This window comes from Periplaneta americana, chromosome 13 (assembly GCF_040183065.1).
Source record: "Periplaneta americana isolate PAMFEO1 chromosome 13, P.americana_PAMFEO1_priV1, whole genome shotgun sequence".
Classification (NCBI taxonomy): domain Eukaryota; kingdom Metazoa; phylum Arthropoda; class Insecta; order Blattodea; family Blattidae; genus Periplaneta; species Periplaneta americana.
The window spans coordinates 68,565,917-68,586,702 of NC_091129.1; the positions used below are offsets into that span (position 1 = coordinate 68,565,917).

The window sequence follows — 20,786 nt, forward strand, 5'->3', positions numbered from 1 at the left end:
TCGACTTAGGCCTATACTTATAGCTTAAGGGGAGGCAGAGGTGAATATTTCAAAATCCACAAAATTTATCCGATTTGTTTGAAATTGATCAAGGATACTAAGTATGTTATTAGTAATAGACATATCAAGTTTCAATTTTCTAAGTACAATAGTTCTGTAAATATTAATAATTTTATAAAACTTTATATCGTTTGATATAAAATGCTCCATGCACCATATTGTAAGAAATTTTCAATATTTCTTTTTATTTATATGTTCAGAGAAGGTATACAAATAATGTTAAGTATTAGTTTATTATGGGAATAATATAGTAATACAGTTATCTTAGTTTTAATTCCATACTTTTAAAGGGCACAAAATCAAAAACTAATATCGGAATATGAAAATAAAGATAATAAAAATGGAAAAAACCAAATTTTCGTTTTTTCTTCAGTTTTGTTCAAAATTTCACCTCTGCCTCCCCTTAAAGGAAGTATAAATGGCCTATCCCAATGATGTTAAATTTAACTTCATAAGCCATTTCCTCAAGGACTACTTCATGCACATTAATTAAACTTTTGCAGCTCATTCATAATATCCTTATTCTATACCTCTAGTATGATAGAGATAGCATAATATATTTGACGTTAAATAGAAAATGCAGACGCATTCCTCTTTTAATTCACCTAATTCCACAGTTCTTTTCTGTAATGTTTTCCGAAAGCTTTCATAGAAGCTACGTATATCGGGCTGTTGTGACCTGTATATTTTACTATTGCTACTAGTTGTCATATGAATTACAATTGTACAGGTTTGTCGGAAAAGGTAAATGAACCAATAAAGCAAATACATTAAACAAGTATAGTAGTGTATTGCATAATTAAATTTATCTAGTGTATTGTTTCATTTAATGTATATAATCACTCAGTGAAAAGAATTATTGAATGAATGAAAGGTAAGTTGGTAAGTTTGAGAATTAATATATTGATAAATAAAATTTTAGAAAATTACCTGGCTGATTTAGATTCGTAGTGTTGTTCTTCATTGTCCAAAGCCTCTTCGAAACTAAATCAGCCAGGTAATTTCCTAAAAATTAAAATAGTGAAGAAGTTAAAAAATTAATCAGTGATACATAAGTGTTAAAAGTGTATACAGAACAATAAAGAATATAAGATTTATTACAGGTAAATTAAAGAAATCCCTATTTAAAGTCCATTACTAATTTTTCATTACGTCGAATAATTAAACAGAGTGAAAAATTAAGAACAATCTTGAATCACACAACAATTTTAAATTTTTCCTTAATTTGAAACTGAATGGTAATAATTTTATACAAGTTGTGTATGATTTTTAAAAATGCAAATTATTATTGAAGTATTATTAATGACAAATGACTTAATTAAAGACAATATCCTGTGATAAGAATGGTCTAAAGCTACTACTTCAAGGCAACTCAGAATAAATAAAATACATCGTACATTTCACTAGTCTTTATGGGATGGAATTATCTGAAACATTCAATGGAGAACTTAATCTTCGTCCACTAAATTTGTAGCGATACGCACTGCCTGTAAAGCTGTAATTAAAGTGTGGAGAATTAATTAGTTACAGGAAATTAAATTTCTACAGGACATAAAAAATTAATAACACGTAAATAAAAAGTGACTAAAATATATATGATTCAATAAGTTATGCAAATGAATAAAATTCTAATTTAATACTAATGTTTTATTAATGTACTGCATAAATTAATATATATACATATATATATATGTATAATCGCATTGATAATTCAGTTATTAATTATTTAGTATATGAATAAGTATAACTATAAGAATTATTTATTGAAACATTATAAATTACTAGTGACAAAATATTTGAACGAGTGAGTGATTTAATAACTGAGAGAATAAATAATTCAACAACTCAATAAGTACAGAAGTTAACAAAAACGTTAATGAATGAATGAGTGAACGTATTGCTGAGTCAATCACTTAATAAGTGATGGTAAAAAAATCAACAATTTATAAAGGAAATGGTCAAATGAAACAAACAATAATTTCATACAATCTAATGATTGGGGAAGTAGCTGAAGTGGATGAGTGAATAAAATGCTGACGAGTAATGAAATAGGCTACAAAGGAAATGATTTCAATGAGTAACTAAAAGGCTGAATAGTGAATGACAAAGTGATAGAAGTAAATGAGAAATTAAAGTAATTAGTAATGAATGACAAAATGGCTGGAGTCATTAAGTAACTGAAACGCTGAAGTCAATGGGAGGCTAAAAGGCAGGGATTGAATGACAAAATTGCTGAATTTAACGAGTGACTAAATCTGCATCTACAAGGTTCAATTTTCCATGTGCGTAAGCATGCAACTGGGAAGAATATTGAAAGAATGAAGTTTAAAACGCGCGTTCAATTATGATGCACGAAGATTTTGTGTCTACATGGTGCGCCGGTTTGAACGTCATCTTTACTGCTTGTATATGTATGTATGCATATATATATATATATATATATATATATATATATATATATATACTGTATTTGCCCTCATACTTTGCGCCACCGCGTATTTTACGCACCCTAATTTTTAAAGGATTATTTTGGACTTTAATTTTGCTCCGTGTATTTTCCACACACATTTTACGTACAATTTTTTTTTCAGTGTACTATGAATTTTCTTTCCCTAAATTCCATTGCCAATACTTGCATTCCACGGCATTATTCATTGATCCAATTCAACTACCTGCTTCACAAAGAAACCCTAAATAACGTTACTTCAACACTGATGTTTGTCCTTGTAAATTACCCCTAAGGGCAGTGACTGTGCCAAGTCCGAGAACAGAAAATACCATTCGAGTTTCCAATAGCTGTAATCCTAGTAATGTTAGTTTTACTGTTTAACAGGTATCGTGCAGTTGCCTCCGCAACATGAAGAATGCATCGATCAACCACCTATAGGCCTAAAAACTCATCAATGTGCTCTATTAAAGACTACCTATTGAGAATGCTACGCCTGCTATGTACTTTGCATTCATTATGATTGCCATATACCCATTTTAATTATTATTTATAATTCAAAATTACCAGTGGTCTTAGGTGACAAAAGCACTGTATTCTTAATTACTATATACTTGAATAAAACCCAGATCAAGAAGTCTAATTAAAAAAATTCGCATATTTTACGCACCCCAATTTTTCAAACAGCCAGAATAGATTAAATAGTGCGCAAATTACGCGAGTAAATTAATTAATATTAAATATCTATCTTGCATGCATTGCTTGAATGCATAAAGTTGAAAGAAAAGTTGAACCGTGTAGATGCACTTTAAGAGACAGGGTATTGAATGACAAAATCGCTGAATTGAATGAGTGACTGAAAGACAGAGTAACAAATAACAAAATTGGCTAAAATGAATTAGAGACTAAAAATCTGATCAATGGGTGAGAAAATGGCTAAAGTCAATGAGTGGCTGAAAGAATCAGTAGTGGATGAGAAAGTAGCTGAAATCGACAGGTGACAAAACGCTGATTAATGGATGACAAAGTGACTGAGCTCAATGGATGACTAAACGGCTAAGTAACAAATGAAAAAAGTGGCTGAATTAAGTAATGAATAAGAGAGTGGCTAAAATCAGTGAGTTACTAAAATGATTAGTAACGAATAAGTAAATTGCTGAAGTCAGTGGGTGACTGAATTACTGAATAATGAATGCTAAAATGAATGAAGCTATTGTGTGAGCAATTAATCATTAAGTAATGAGTAATAAAGTAACCGATTCACTGAATAGCTAAGTAATGAAAAATAATGTGAGTGGGCAGAATGGTTGTTTAATGAATAATAAGCAGGGAAAAGAAGTTCATGCCCTAAAAACTTGAAGAATATGTATGCATTTATGCCGTAAAAATATATAAATATGCTACAAAATATGCGTTATCAGTTTCAGATTATTTTAACAGAATAATAAGATATAGTTACGTTTAGTCTATGGATTTTGAAGTGCTTGCCTCATTGCTGAATGCTCCATTTATGCCGTTACAGTTCACAACTAAGCAGTGACGTATGTATCTGTTGTCATTCTTCGCCTGTTGTCTCTCAGCACAGCTTTGTAGGGCGAAAAACTTCGATCTATGTCACAAGAAATAAGAGGGGCTTGCACAAAAGCTGTGAGCTGTCCTATAGAAAATTTTGTTGGTTTTTGGAGTGTTTTTCCTTCGAGAATATCTTGTGAATTTCTTTAAGTTGATAATAGCCAGGGTTTTTAGAAAGAATATTTGCTGTTTTCTCGTTCACTTTATCTCCTACATTTCCTGTTAAACTGAATATTGTTGTATTGAAATCTGCTAAAGACTGCAGTAAAGGAATACCAATTGCTAACTAGAGAGGCTCCCTATGAGGGTGTCATCGTTACGTTCAAAATTCATAAAAATAAATATTAGTCGTGTTTACGAGGTTACACGCTTTTAAAAATGAGGGAAAGACAAATAAACATACATAATATGCAGTTTCCCTGCATAAATGTTAAAATATGATGCTTTTATAAATTAAGGCAATATACTGTATGCACTTTTATGCACAATAAAAGTAATATCATTGTATTCAGAAATTTGTGATTCATGTAGATAATTTTTCAGCATATTCACACAACAATAGAAAACAATTAATATGCAAATGCATGAACTTCCTTTCCCTAATAAGAAGTGATTGAGTGCAATAAATGATTAATTTGCTGAGCAATGAAAGATAAGTAACTAAGAATAGTGAGTGATTGGGAAATGAAACATAAATGAATGAATTATTGCATTAGTGACTGATTGACTGAGTAATAAATATAAGTGACTAATGTCAATGTGATACTGAATCGCTGAGTAATGAAAAGTAAATGATTGAATTAAGTGATTGACTCAATGACTATGTAACAAAAAATAAGGAAGTCATTGATTGACAGGCTGTTTAAATGATAAAATAAATATTAAATTGAGTGAGTGAGTGAGTGAGTGAGTGAGTGAGTGAGTGAGTGAGTGAGTGAGTGAGTGAGTGAGTGAGTGAGTGAGTGAGTGAGTGAGTGAGTGAGTGAGTGAGTGAATAAGAAAAACGTTGACTATTTTACTGTATAATGAAATAAATTCAAAGTATTTATCTGCTTGTATACTTCTAAATTGTCTTTTCTTTTTTTGAGTAAATACATTTTTGTTTGTTCGAGAAAAGAGCAACGTTCTATTGAGACGTAAGAGGTTGAAATCTGTACACTTCAGTGATTACCTGTCACGTGGATAGCAAATAGCAAAGAATTCTACAGATGCAAATGGGAATTAATCACACCTGGAGGACGCATTGAGCAGCGTTTTCTTTGCCACACTGTGGAATTCCTAATACAATGGAGCAGCATTTCTGAACAGAAGCGAAGTTACTGTTCGGCGTACCTTTTGGTACATGATGATTATTACAAAGATGAAAACTTTTGCGGAAGCGAGAATAAAAGAGATATTTTTCTCTAGTTTATTCTGATTCCCCCTCACAGCCTGCGCTATTTTATTCAACGAGACTTGGAGACAGATGGCCTCCATTTATTGGTGAATTCAAGTTTCTTCTTTTGTTTGGGAAGATAACGAAGTCGTTCAAACAATCTCACTGCTCTGTGTATTCACTGAAGATATGGTTTAAAACATTTCAGTTAGAAAGTGCCTGCTTCGGTTAAGGGATGCAGAGAGAGAAGCTCAAGTATCCGAGATCTACAAAATAGTGGAAGCTGTTTTCACAGAACATACAGAGTAAAATACCCCTTCAAAATGTACTTGGGCATTGAAGACAATTTTCTTCCTCTAGTTTGAAGTGAGCGTGTGTCTTTTTTTTATCCATGAATGTTTTATCTATTATAAAAATTGTGTGACGAGTGTTTAAAATTTAGCATTCAAGGTGTTTACGTGTGAGTTAGCCAATTAGTTTTCAGTAAAGAAAAAAAAAAACATTTTCTGCTCATTTTTCTCTATTTGACTACAGACTATAGGCGGAAGCCTATTATCTATCGATAGCTATCAATCTATGCGTCTTTTATCTATACGTTTGTCTGATTGACTAGCTATTTGTCTGCCTTGCTACCAGTCTATCTCTCTGCCAGTCTAGCTACCAATCAATCTCTGAATCTAGCTACCCGTTGTAGCTGTGTAGATCCCCAACAGCTATGTAGCCACCAGTCCATCTCTCTACCCGTCTAGCTACCCGATTGTGCTTGCTGTCTAGAACTAGATGGCATTTCGGAAGGCGGTTAGCTTCTATATGCGCCGTAGCATTTCTGATATGTGACATCACAAGCTTGTACAGTAGAACCAATCAGAATCAGTCTATAACAAGCACTTCCCGAGTTCGTTTGTTCACGTGTAAGTGTTTCAATACATTGGATAAGTAAAACTGACATTTACTGTGTGTATGTAAGGTAAATAAATGGAAGAAGAGACTGTAAAGAGACAAGTATTACACAAGCAGGCGCGGTAAATAGTGTTTAAGGTGTATAATTATTTTAAAAACGTTAACGAGCAGAACGCTGCCGGCCATCTTGATGCTGGCAGGAACATTGACAATATGCAAGAAACGACTGCAGAAGCATGTGGTGTGGGATTGAGAACCGTGCAAAGAATATTGTTAGTGAAGGAAAGAGGGTTTGTTTGGTGTCATGCTTACAGTAATCAACGGCTAAGGTCATTATTATCTTTTGATAACTTAAATTCTCTCTTGCGCTATTTATATTGCACGTGCTCGTGAAGTACGATGTGGCAATGTTGTACGCTGCCTTGCTCTCTCTATCTGTCTCTATCGACGCAAAAGGTAGCAGACAACCGTCTTCCGAATTGGCGTCGATTCTAGCTACCCGTGTATTTATGTGTCTATCTAGCTACCAACCTGCCTGGGTTTTTGTCTAGGTACACTCCATGTGTCAGTATAATTACCCGTCCATCTATCTGTCTAGCTCCTCATCTATGAGTCTATGTAGCTACCCGTCCATCCGTCTATCTGTTTACCTACCTGACTGTGCCTGCTGTCTGTCTTCTATCTAGTAACCTAATGTTACACAGCTAGTAGTGTAGTTTTATTGTATTACGAAAAATAACAATAATTTTATGCTTATATTTCGATGTTCGATCCCATCTATTTGGAATTTAAAAAATGTAAATAATTAATTTACTGTATTATTTGTTCCCATATTTATATCTTTGCTCTTACTGATTCTTTCCTTTATATGTTAAATATTTCCTTACCTTTCCAATTCCATATTAGTATATTGTCTTTTAATATTAAATCAAGTCTACGTAAAGATTCTATTGTTATCTGAACCATATAATCGTCGGCGAAGATAACTGAATTTAAAGAGAACGCTTGTTATATAAACAGTGATATTTATTTAATCGATTTCGTACAATATTGCTATCAAAGTATTAAAGAGCGTAAGTGAAAATGTAAGTTTTAGACATATTTTATACTCTTTTGTAGTGATTTTCCTTGTAAAATTTCAATATACGAGTGAACATTAGCAGTCAGGACTGTTGCACCTAGCCTATACGTAATCACTTGGATAGCACTTGCCAGATCATGACGATCTTGATGACCTTAGAATAAGTAATAAGGAGTGAGTATTTGATATCCATTATCAATTTTTTAACTTTGAATGACACAGAATTGTTCAATAAACACTTAAGAAATTTATATTTGCAGAACTTACATAGACTATAACATCTGGAACGTAAATTAAGTCGGAACAAACTCTTGGAACTTGTTCAAAACCTCCCCATGGGGTCCCTTTGAACAGGTAAGAGCACTATTATGGTTACATTATTTTTTTCTTTAAATCTACTGAAGTACACATCAAAGAGTTTCATTGCCATAGTGCAACCACTTCATCCTGAATTCTCCGGTTGTGTTAATTTAATGAGAATATCACTTTTCTCTGTCTTACTGCAGTCTTCAGTTTTAGTACATATAGAGTTCCACGTTTGTCGAAACTTCATAAACCTGACAGTCTATCTACCTCTTCCACTTGTCCACCGTAGAGAACTTTAGTTTCCTTTGTTTCATATTACGTCAGAAAAATATTTCCTCTGTGACATTTCTTTCTACGGCTACTATATCTTGTAGAGTTCCACATAACTCTGACATTGTAGATTCAGCTCTTGACAGACTCGTGTTCTCAGGTTTTCTCGTCATGTAGTTTCTTGAAGCCCTGAAGTCAGACAATTATGTTATTGACTCATGCTTAGGTATACTTGCAAGCTAAATGACAAGCATAATCATATGATAATTGACGTATATTTATATAAGTCGTGCCATAATTAATCTTAGTATATTTAATAATAATTTAACGACGCTCGCAACTGCAGAGGTTATATCAGCGTCGCCGGTGTGCCGGAATTATTTTGTCCCGCAGGAGTTCTTTTACATGCCAGTAAATCTATTGACATGAACCTGTCCCACTTAAACACACTTAAATGCCATCGACCTGAGCCGGGATGGAACCCGCAACCTCGAGCACAGAAGGCCAGCGCTATACCAAGTACGCTACCGAGGCCGACATTTAATAAAATGATTAACTAATTCCGGCTCCTGCTCTTCGCTGAACACTTGTTGGTTCGTGTATTGCGAACCATATTTTCCATCTACTGTATGTGTGGTATATCATACTTTGAAACTTCAGCTCTTAATGAGAGTTTTCCTTCACTGGCAGACCTTGCCGCTTCCTGAATAACTTCATTGGATAATTCATGTTTGTTCTTTTCTTTATGTATGACCGAACAATTGTATGGCCTAAACACAAATATAATATTATCAATAAATTCTTTATATTATTTTTTACATTATCGTTAAATTAATATTGTTGAACAGTTTTGAACATTGTTCAAGTGTTCTCCCAAGGAACTGTTCAAATATACCCTACATGACCTTATCAATTAAGAACATTCATTAAAAGACAGAAGAAGTAAATATTAGAAATTTACAATAATTTTCGAAAAGTGAATTATGTCAGAATATCCTTACGAATTTCGAAAAAAAAAAAAAATGCTTTCTAAGCACTTCAACACAAGTTCAACCATGAGTTCATACCAATAAATTAAATGAAAGGAAAATGGCAGTCAGTACATCACAAGGGCTGCCTTCTACTTTCAGTACGGGCAAATTATTGAAAATTATATGTTGAGGTGAGAAATTCAATCAATTCTAAAGTGCCTCCTGTTCAAATGTGCCCCCTATATATGTATATATGTGCGTATATATATGTTAATCGTAAGTAATCTCGTTAATTTTAAGCGGTTATTCTTTGAGATATTTCAAACAAGAAAGTTTAATAGAATTTAGATCGTTTTTACTTCCTTTTCGAGAAAAAAAAAATTTATAATGAAACATTTCATAGCGTATTTTGGAAAACTATTGAATTAATTCCCGATATGTTGAATGAATTTAAGAAGTAATATAATTATTATGATGATAAATGATTGAAAGAATATTAGTTTTGAATCTGATCCTAAAAAATGTAACTTTTCATTCTGCAATGGAATTTTAAACTTGATGCACTCTGGCAACCCTGTTAAGGTTATTGCCTGCTAGAGAGATGGAGCTCGTGTAATGCGAGAGGTGGATGAGACAACGAGAAATGTAAACGTAACACATACAATTGCTTTTAAGGGAAATTAGATTTCTTGTATGTAAGTTTACCGGTTACTACTTCAAAAATTAAAGTGGGAAGAAATTATTTCTAACTGGCTGAAGAAAATTATTGTAGTAAGACAAACGGAGCCCTTTTAAATCAGGGGTCGTCAGCACAGAGCACGCTGGGGCTAGTCTCTCTTACTCGCGGAAAACGCAGTGCACTAGGGTGCATTCCGTAGCTGCTAGCGGGTATGCTCTCTATCTCTCCCTGTTCCCTGTTGCACGACAGTGCATACGGGACAGCACCGCGTACCCTTGCACATTTCAGCGTGTGCTGACGACTACTGTTTTAAATCATTATTTGATTTATATAACGTAAAATAATCTTTTCTTGTTGTCTGTGTTCACCGAATATTTAATTAAAATATAATCACATCGAAGAGTTTACAAATAACATTTTTTAAATTTAGTTCGTTTAACGTAAAATAAGCATATCGTATTTTTACTTTTTTTCTTTTAGGGTGCTATTCATAGACATTTCGCAGCACGCACTACGAACGTACTAAGCTAGCCCCGGCTATCCACTGGTTACTTGTACAGAATTCAAATCATATCCTATCGCTAACACTGGTTTATGAATACGAAAAACGCTGATCATCCACCGAAAGCCCGCGCTAAAAATGTCTATGAATATGTCCCTTAGAGTTTTAAATGTTTTAAAATTTTGGTTTTATATCGCGATATAAGCATCATTACTGTTTACGTTCTCTAGAATATTCAATTAAAATGAGAAAGTAGTAATATGTCTTAATTTAGTTTAATTTATTTCCGTCAACGCTTTAGCATAGCTATTCAACGCGGAAATGCAATGAGCGTTTTAGGTACTCTTCCCGAATCCAGCCCTTTAGACGAACTTTTCGTTCTTTAAAATTTATTAAATACTTCTGTAAACCTGAACATTGTTTGTAATAAGCGTATTTTAATGTCTGTGTTTTCTGAGCATTTAATTAAAAGTGGGTTGTAGAGTTCATTTAAAATTTTCCAAAGATTTTAAATAACGTGAAATGAGCAATGCTCATGCCCCACTCTTTAACACAGATTAAACACAAAAATTAAACGGTATATCATTTGTATTTTTTCTTACGAGTTTACAGACAGAAGGGATAATAATAATAATAATAATAATAATAATAATAATAATAATATTAATAATAATAATAATAATAATAATAATAATAATAGGCATACTTAGAAGAACACTTATTAATAACTACAATCCTGAGTTTGGTTACTTTGAATAAAAGTTAGGTGTACATCGATCATATTAGTTTCGTAAAGTTGCAAGTCTAACAGTTCACGTTCGAGCGAACCAAGCATCTTCCAGCATGCACCGGTACTGTGTGTCTACATCTATTTATTCTTAGTCTATACCTGTGTGTGTAAGTCGGTGAACAACACGAATACTACTTAGATTTAATAACAACAATAACGAAGTATATAATGAAAGGCAGCTTATATGTAATAAAATATAATTATTACTAGGAACAGACAAAAAAATATCAAGCGCCAGCTCCTTTGCCCGTTTATTTTCAGGAGGCATCACATTTCGTCCATACACGCAATGAGGGAACCATTCCAGCTAAAATAAAGGTACTTTCACTGAAATAATATATTAGAAAATTTTTTGCTCGACCATGCCGAAATGTAGTAATTATACACTTGGTAGCAGTCCTTTAATGCATGTCATTAAAGTAGGCTACACCTATTCATTACAGTTCAGGTTTTCGATTATTCTCGGATATGCAATCGAAAGACAACGAGGGAAACGTCACGGAGGCTGGAAATCCCGTACTGTCGCAGAAGGTTATGTTCTGTTACTATAATAATTAGCGTTAATTGTAAATAATATTCAAATAAATTCAATTTGTCATCTCGTTTTTCAATTCTAAATCAATTTCCAGGTTATATCAAATTAATGTTCATGTTATTCTCGAGATTATATCAAGGTCAATGATATTATTGTTCCTCGGAAAAAATCAATATTTTCGCGTCTGCGCACATCTCACAATTTAGGTCAGTTCCTCTCATCACTTACATAACCAGAACATGAATATGTATGAATAATTGCAAGTTAGAAATATGGTCGAGCATAAAAAGTCGTATGAAACTTGCCTATAATTGTAATTAAGACGCTCGTATGAAAATTATGAAACTCGCTTGCGCTCGTTTCGTAAACAAACATACTCACGTCTTAATTACTCAATTATAGGCTCGTTGCATAATGTACTATTAAATACTATACAATGCAAACAAGCTCTCAGAGACACTCTAAAGCAACGTAGGACAATATCTTGTAAAGCGTAACAAAAATGTGACGACACATGTCTACAATTCCTATGAAATATTAAAACGAATTCCCATAAACGCGAGGTATAACACCAATAATGACAGTGGCAGATATTGATCTTGAAAAGAGTGAATCGGGTGAAAACACTGACGATAAACTAGCTTTCCTTCTCCTGTATATAAAATTCTGTTAGGTAGGGACTCTGTAGCTACGTAAGTGAAAATACAGATAACACTGCGTAAAAAATTTTCACTTTTTTTTTTGCGCCAGGCATATGATACATTTTTTCTATATAATTTGAGCCTCATGAATACGAATATGACAATAAAAAACAGTTGTTGGTTACGGGTTTTGAGAAATTTTAGAATTTATATCTATTCAAAATACTGCTTCATATAATGACAATAATGTTAAATATTCATTGTTCAGAAGATTACAGCTTTTTTTCTGCATTTTCTTTTATACTGAGCATCAAGTAAATCACGAAATAAAGTTCAACAATAGTCTGCTAGCATATTGGCACTCCATTGTCCTGGGTATCTTTTTTCCATAGTTGAAATTTCTTGATAAAAGCGCTCACCATGCTCATCACTGAAATCGCCACAATTCTTGGGGAAAAAGTCGAGATGGGAGTGAAAGAAGTGAATTTTCAAACACATGTTACAACCCATAGTTGCATACGCCAACAGTAAATTTTGCGCTAGTTCTTCATAGTTCTAATTTCTACGGTTATCTTGAAAATTTAATACAACATCCTTGAATGCAATCCAGGCGGCTTTCTCTTTTCCTTCCAACAAAGTTTCGAAATGATTTTCCTTCATTATTTCTCTAATTTGTGGTCCATTGAAAACTCCCTCTTTTATTTTCGAGTCACTAATAGCAGGGAATTTTTCATGGATATGTTTAAATGCTTCAGTTTTATGATTTATCCTTTTAACAAAATTCTTCATTAACCCTTACTTAATATGTGAAGGGGTAAAATTACATTACTTTGAGTATAAGGAGTTATGTATAATATTTTTCTTTCCTGGCTTTAGTGATTGTAGTTTTATTTTATAATGCTTATCTCGAGCGCGACTGTCCCATTCACACAGAAAGCAGTAAAATCTTGTGTAGCCTAATTGCATTTCAAGAAACAATGCTACAACCTTCAAATCTGAACATATGAACTATTCATAATTTGAATATTATATTAAATCACACTTTAAAGAAATACACAATCTGTTTCTCCCCCTCCAAATGTAACCGAAAAGGACAATAAAAAAATTTCCGCTTCTATAAGTCGTTTTGACAAGGTGGTCTATTGAAAAATATAAACTACAGTAATGTCATTAAAGCTCACAGTGAAAGAAATGCACATCTCAAGTAAAGTCAGCCAACTCAAGCTAATTCATGCCGCAAACCTGCTCCCCTCCTCCAAATACACTCATAAAGGGCAATAAAATAATTTCCATTTCTATAAGTGCTTCTAACATGGTGGCCTACTTATATTAATATTGTTTTCACATAATGGGTGATCACATTTGCAAAACAAAGTAATTACACACGAAATACTATGATTTTTTAAAAATAGAATGCATATAAAATGAATTATATTGTGCATCTCGAAACCCCGAACTGATGGAACATTTTGCTTGTTATTATTGAATTCAGGAGGTCGAAATTAGTAAGAATTTGTTAGTTTTATGTCTGGCGCAAAATGGCTGTTGACCAGTGTAATTGGTTTTAAGGTAACAATACAAAAATAGTTAACGCACCGGCATGAACTTTAGAAATTATATTTCGGATCTTAATGTACAAAACTCGACATCCACCATCTTATGCATGGCGTTCTCGATCTCTATTGACCAATATCATATGTCATGGAACAATCCTCTTGATACAACGTACACACATGATTACATCCTTACAGCATTACATTTATAAGGGAACGAATTTGGGATCGTGCTCCAGTTTACATTACAATATACCGACTCACTGTCTCACAGCGACTGAATCTTAGCCACAGATAAGACTGCACTTACTATTGACAGAGAAACCTATTTACGATATAGGTCGTCGAAGAGATGCACTGTAGTGATAATGCAACATTCTAACACAGAATAACCATCAAGTTAGTTACATGCAGGAGCTGATGACAAGTTGGTAGAAAGCTTACAAACGGAATTTTCTTAAAGTGAGTAATTACAATTGTACTCATAATTGAAATCTTATAATTGTTGTGGTCATTTTCAGCATATAAATTATATAGGTAGTCTATTGATAATTTATCTTAGGGTGTTTGAGCAGAGAGACAGAAAAGGGGCACCAAATAATGAGTAGGGGCCCTTCGCACACTAGAGGGTGGGCCATAAGTCACCGTTCTTCTACGAATTTTTATAATTATTGTCATTAATGTAACTTTTAAATAAGCTACTTGGAATACCATCTTGTGGCATTTAAAGTGTTGTGGCAAAAATAAGAACAAAATAAACATTTGGTAGCGTTATAACGAAAAGTTTTCAGTTGCGAGGGTGACATTTTGGACTTGAGTGAACGCATCGAACTGTCACTTCGGAAATCGACACGGAAGTGCGCATCAGAACTCGGAGTACTACTTTTAACATTGCGTCGTATATCATAATTGCATACTTTGTATGTTCTTTTTATATGTATTTTGTATTTATTTTGGGCAACTACTTGTACATAGGCCAAATAGAAATGATCGGGACGAAATTCAAATACAAATTGGTGAGCCATTTATACTCGAACCCACATTTTCAGAAGTCGAAATTGCGATAGGAAGTCTGAAAACGTACAAGTCTCCAGGTATCGATCCAGTTCCATGCGCATTATCTAACGAAATTTATAAATTTGTACTTACTACGAGTATTTGGGAAAAGGAAATTATATCAGAACAATGGAAGGAGTCCATAATTGTACCTATCTTTAAAAAAGGGGGACAAGACTATCTGTAGTAACTGTCGAGGAGTATCACTTTTGATGACGTCGTACAAAATTTTGCACAATATTCTTTTGAGAAGATTAACTCCATATGTTGATGAAATTATTGAGAATCATCAGTGTGATTTTAGGCGTAATAGATCGACCATTGATCAGATTTTTTGTATTCGACAGATATGGGAGAAAAATGGAAGTATAAGGGTACAGTACATCAGTTATTTATAGATTTCAAAAAGGCATGTGACTCGGTAATGAAAGACGTTTTATATAAATATTCTCATGGGATTTCTAGTCTCAAGAGACTAGTTAGATTAATTAAAATGTGTCTCAGTGAAACGTACAACAGAGTCCGTATAGGTCAGTTTCTGTCGGACGCTTTTCCAATTCACCATTGCACTATCACCTTTATTTTTTAACTTCGCTCTAGAATATGCCATTAGGAATGTCCAGGCCTCCTGCGGGACAAAATTCCGACACATCCGGCGATGCTGATTTAACCTCTGCAGTTGCGAGCGTCGTTAAATAAAAAGAATTTCAATTTCAAAGTCCAGGATAACAGAGAGGGTTTGGAATTGAACGGGTTACATCAGCTTCTTGTCTATGCGGATGACGTCAATATGTTAGAATAAAATCCACAAACGTTTAGGGAAAACACGGAAATTTTACTTGAAGCTAGTAAAGCGACAGGTCTGGAAGTAAATCCCGAAAAGTCAAAGCATATGTTTATGTCTCGTGACCAGAGTAGTGTACGAAATGGAAATATAAAAATTGTAAATTTATCCTTTGAAGAAAAGGAAAAATTCAAATATCTTGGAGCAACAGTAACAAATATAAATGACACTCGGGAGGAAATTAAACGTAGAATAAATATGGGAAATGTCTGTTATTATTCGGTTGAGAAGTTTTTATCATCCGATCTGCTCTCAAAAAAGCTGAAAGTTAGAATTTATAAAACAATTATATTACCGGCTGTTCTGTATGTTTGTGAAACTTGGACTCTCACTTTGAGAGAGGAACAAAGATTAAGGGTGTTTGAGAATAAGGTGCTTAGGAAAAGATCTGGGACTAAGAGGGATGAAGTTACAGGAGAATGGAGAAAGTTAAATAACACAGAACTGCAGCCATTTTATTCTTCATCTGACATAATTTTATTAGGAACATTAAATACAAACGTTCGAGGTGGACAGAGCATGTAGCACGTTTGGGCGAATGCAAAAATGCATATAGAGTGTTAATTGGGAGGCCAGAGGGAATAAGACCTTTGGGGAGGCCGAAATGTACATGGGAGGATAATATTAAAATGGATTTGAGGGAGGTGGATTATGATGATAGAGACTGGATTAATCTTGCATAGGATACGTACCAATGGCGGGCTCATATGAGGGAGGCAATGAACCTCCGGGTTCCTTAAAAGCCATAAGTATAAGTAGTATGATAAGTTATTTTAGATTGGGAGTTACAAAGTTTATAATTACAAATTATTGTTTTTTATATTATTAGTTTATTGTTTTCCTACTCTAAGGCCGTGGATGATTAGAGCACAAGTATGGTTACCACCCGGCTATACATGTTTGTTGTTCTAGTTCACAGACATATAGAGCTGGGCAACTACTATTAATTCGGTAGAGATATAGTTCTTTTTACTCAAAAACATAAATTTCCATTCCAAAATTTCGGTTCATGATTCGTTAGCAAATTCAGATCATAAACCCGTTATTATTACGTTCCGAGAGCAACTAGAATTATCTCCCTCAAAAACTGTGCTAATGTAACAAGCAGCTGACTGGGACCTCTTTAGAGATAAGTTGGACGCTCTCACAGATGACTTGGTTCCTACGTCATCTGATGAGATCGAAGAAGCTGCTAAAATGCTAACGAACGCTATACAGGAATCTATGTCGGTAATTCCAACAAAAATTATTATTCCGGGAAAATTAGAGCTTCCAAATGACACCTTAATATTAATTAGGGAAAGAAACGACTGTCGGAGCGCCTGGCAAAGAACGCGGGACCCTCGCCTAAGACCACGGATAAATCGTTTGAAAAGGGAAATTTCTCAGAAAATAAACGATCAGATTATCCAAGCCTGGACTCAGAAAGTTAGTAAATTAGATACCGACAATATGAGCGAGGTGTGGAAAATCACAAAATTCTTCACTAAGCCATATAGTAATATCCCTCCCATCCAGCACAATGGGAGAATATATCATAGTCCAGAAGAGAAAGCTACGGTTTTTGCGGAAGTCCTCGAGAACTCCTTCAATCCACATGGTGACTTGTATGACAGACAAATACATGACCAAATAACACAAGACATAACTACGTACTTACTTAACGTGGACCTCAACAATAACGACGCACCACAGATCCGTCCTGCTAGCGTTCACGAGGTAAAATGGCAAGTTAGACACTTGCCAAATAAAAAAGCTCCTGGCCCCGATGGTATACAGGCTGAAGTACTGAAAGAGCTATCACAAAAATCATTTAAATTACTTACGAATATCATAATTGCTATCTTTCGGATAGGATATTTTCCTAACATTTGGAAACACTCGAACATTATTCAAATTCCTAAGCCAGGAAAGAATAAATCCGATCCACGTAATTATCGCCCCATTAGTTTATTAAATGTTTTGGGTAAAATTGCGGAAAAGATCATACAAAAAAGATTGAAATCCGAACTCGGAAACAATGATCTAATCCGAAACGAACAGTTTGGATTCCGTTCAGGTCACTCGTGCACACAGCAATTGCTGCGCACAACGGAATTCATTACCACCGCATTCAATTTAAATCGAACAGTAGCTGCCATATTCCTAGATTATACACAAGCCTTTGACAGGGTATGGCATGCGGGCTTGATATACAAATTAATTAACAATAATTTAAATTGCCGACTAGTAAAACTGTTAGAAAATTATATTCGGGGCAGAACGTTCCAGGTTAAACTGAACGACGTGCACTCCACGTCGCGAGGTATTAACGCTGGTGTGCCTCAGGGCAGCATTCTGGCACCGACTCTTTTCCAAATCTATATTAATGACCTACCTTTTAATCAAAATTTCAATAACAGTATTTTAGCACTATACGCTGATGATTCGGCATTTCTCACGGCATCGTGGAAGCAACTGTCGCCATTACCAGGCTACAAGGTCACCTGCGTGACATTGAACCATGGCTCCTCAGATGGAGAATCAAATTAAATATATCTAAAACACAAGCCATTTTATTTAGCAGAAGAAATAAATTCAATAGACCGGGTATAAATCACACGAAGTTAGCTATAAATGGATCACAAATCGAGTGGAAAACTTCAGTTAAATATCTCGGAGTAACACTAGACAGACGGCTCACATTTTCAGAACATATACTTCAAAAACTCAGACTTGCCAATGCTAGAATGGTGGAGCTTTATCCAATATTAAATAAAAGCAGAAACCTAAATATACACACAGCCCTAACTTTGTATAAAACATTAATTAGGTCAGTAATATTATATGCTTGTCCTGCTTGGGGACATGTACCTATTACAGTCCGTAAAAAATTACAAGTTTTCCAAAACAAAATTTTAAGATTCATCACAGGACTTCCTAGAGTAACTCCTGTTAGATTGATTCATGAAGAACTAGAAATTCCGACAATTCAAGAATTTATTTCAAATCAAGCCTTCTGCACGTACACCAAGTCGTACAGCAGCACAAACCCACTAATTTCTTCACTAGGAAATTACAACCCTGCGTTAGACAAACATAAAAGACCTAAGAGCGTACTCCACCCTCTAGCTTGGAACGACAACGTACAAGACGAATACCAACTTGAACACTAAATAACCACTTGACTCTACACACAGACAAGGCTATTAATGCACTAATAATGTTATTTCTCTGTTTCAGGGTCATAACGTTATTGGCAGCATAGATGCATTGCTCTTATTGTTAACACTTTTATGGACCCTAAATGTATTTGTATATGAATAATGATTAAATCAAAACCTACCACCTGAAATATTCCGACCACACTATAGCCAATTGGCTTGTCGTCAGCACGACATCTCATCCTGCTCTGGGTTTTTCCGTGGTTTCCCTTGAGCAATAAGACAAATGTCGGGATGAGCCCTAAAAGAAATGGGCCACGGACCACTTCCCTTCTCCCAATCTTTCTCTTCTACTATCACAAAGAACTTGCTAATTTCTTAAATACAAACCCTGAATTATGATAATAGGGGAACATAAATATATTGTAAGTTCACAGGGCTAACGGCTTCGAAGCTGGGTACCTGGTTCTAATGAAGTGCACTGGTAGCAATTTAAAACATGGGGGCATGAGATAGTTACTCTGCCTGCCATTAAAAATTCACTTCACTAAATCCCCAAGGTAAAAAAAAAAAAAAAAAAAAAAAAAAAAAAATAGTTCAAGCTTACACTACTTAAGAGTTTCGGTACCAACTTTCTAGCTCTAGTTTTTATATTATATTCATTATGTATAAAATCGAAATTCATTAAATAGTTGTTTCCAAATTAATTAATTATAGATGTTAGAATAGTAAATCATTAAATATATTCAAAATAAGTTAGAAGTAAATAATTATGATTCATTAAGTATCCCAAATGAATTTATATTAAATACACAATCATCGTTACTCCGATTTAAAAATAAATAAATTTTTTTACAATTGTAACAAAACAAAACCTGGTGAAATTAGTCTTCAGTTTCACGTAATATTGAGATGAAATCAGGAGTTACGTTACGTACTGCCAACTGTAACTGGTCACAAAGATGTCTATACATTATACGGGTCTTACATTATGATTTCACAGTTTTCATTCGTGAGTAGGACTGCTCACAGATATATGTATGTAGTTCCAATCATGGCTTCCACAAAACTGGTGAAGGATCGAATCTTTCTGTATTTCTTATGTTATAAAGCAGTTTATATTGTCCCCAATACTGCAGAAAAACTCTTCTTCCCACTTTACATTAAATCTTCTTTTCTTTAGAGGTTAAAGGCTGCGACATAGACACTTTTGATGTGCTTCACTGCAGTCACTGCAATAGTGATAGTAAACAAGGGTTCATGCACACCCGAGTTTTACGAGGGCGCAGGAGTGTTGAGGGGAAATAACGTTGCAAGTTGCATAATGACTACAGAATGAGTCGCGAATTACGGAATGGACGCCGATGGTCTAACCCAGGAGTTGTCAACCTGCTGCTCGCGAGCACCATGGTGCTCTTCTAATGGCATTTAGTATTCTCATCATGTGAGTAAAAAAGTGCTCGCGAGCACGAACGCTCCTGGGGTTCTTTTCTCAATTCAAACTTTGTTGTATGGGCCCGAACAAAGAGCGTTCCTATCCATTCATTATAATATCTTAGAAATCTAATAGGCCTTCTCGTATTTCACATGTGTATAAGCCCTTTCAATTCAATGTGGACTTAATCAGAAAAATCAAGATTATTCAAGACAATAATATGGCTGCTCGTGCGGAACTTCAATTGATAGATCTCCAGTCCTTCTTAGTGCTGAAATATTTGTTTTGAAATAAGAAATGCATAGACTTAGTCTTTGAGGAGCAGAAGATGCAAACAGGTTCCAAATACTGCGGAATGTTTCTCTCAAATGTCTGGCTATGTTCGGGACAACTTACCTATGCAAAAAAAAAAAACTTTCTACCTTATGAAATATTTCAATCACGATCACGATTAACTAATTCTCATCTGTAGGACTGTTTACGAAATATAAGAATTGGAGATTTATCCTTCGAAGAGCCGGAAAAAATTCAAATATCTTGGAGCAATAGTAACAAATATAAATGACACTCGGGAGGAAATTAAACGCAGAACAAATATGGGAAATGTCTGTTACTATTCGGTTGAGA

The 20,786-nt window shown here is 34.3% G+C and overlaps 1 protein-coding gene across 2 annotated transcripts in view; it reads left to right on the forward strand.

The window, feature by feature from the left end:
- The window catches only part of LOC138712018 (cytochrome P450 6k1-like), a 64,115-nt gene that overhangs the window by 19,444 nt on the left and 23,885 nt on the right, over positions 1-20,786 (forward strand). Inside the window, exon 1 of one of the 2 annotated variants that reach the window (XM_069843403.1) lies at positions 14,042-14,143. The exons of the other annotated variant lie outside the window; for it this stretch is intronic. The gene's annotated coding sequence lies outside the window, so the exon portion shown is untranslated. Of the gene's footprint in view, positions 1-14,041; positions 14,144-20,786 lie in introns of those variants that run through there. 2 annotated transcript variants of the gene reach the window in all.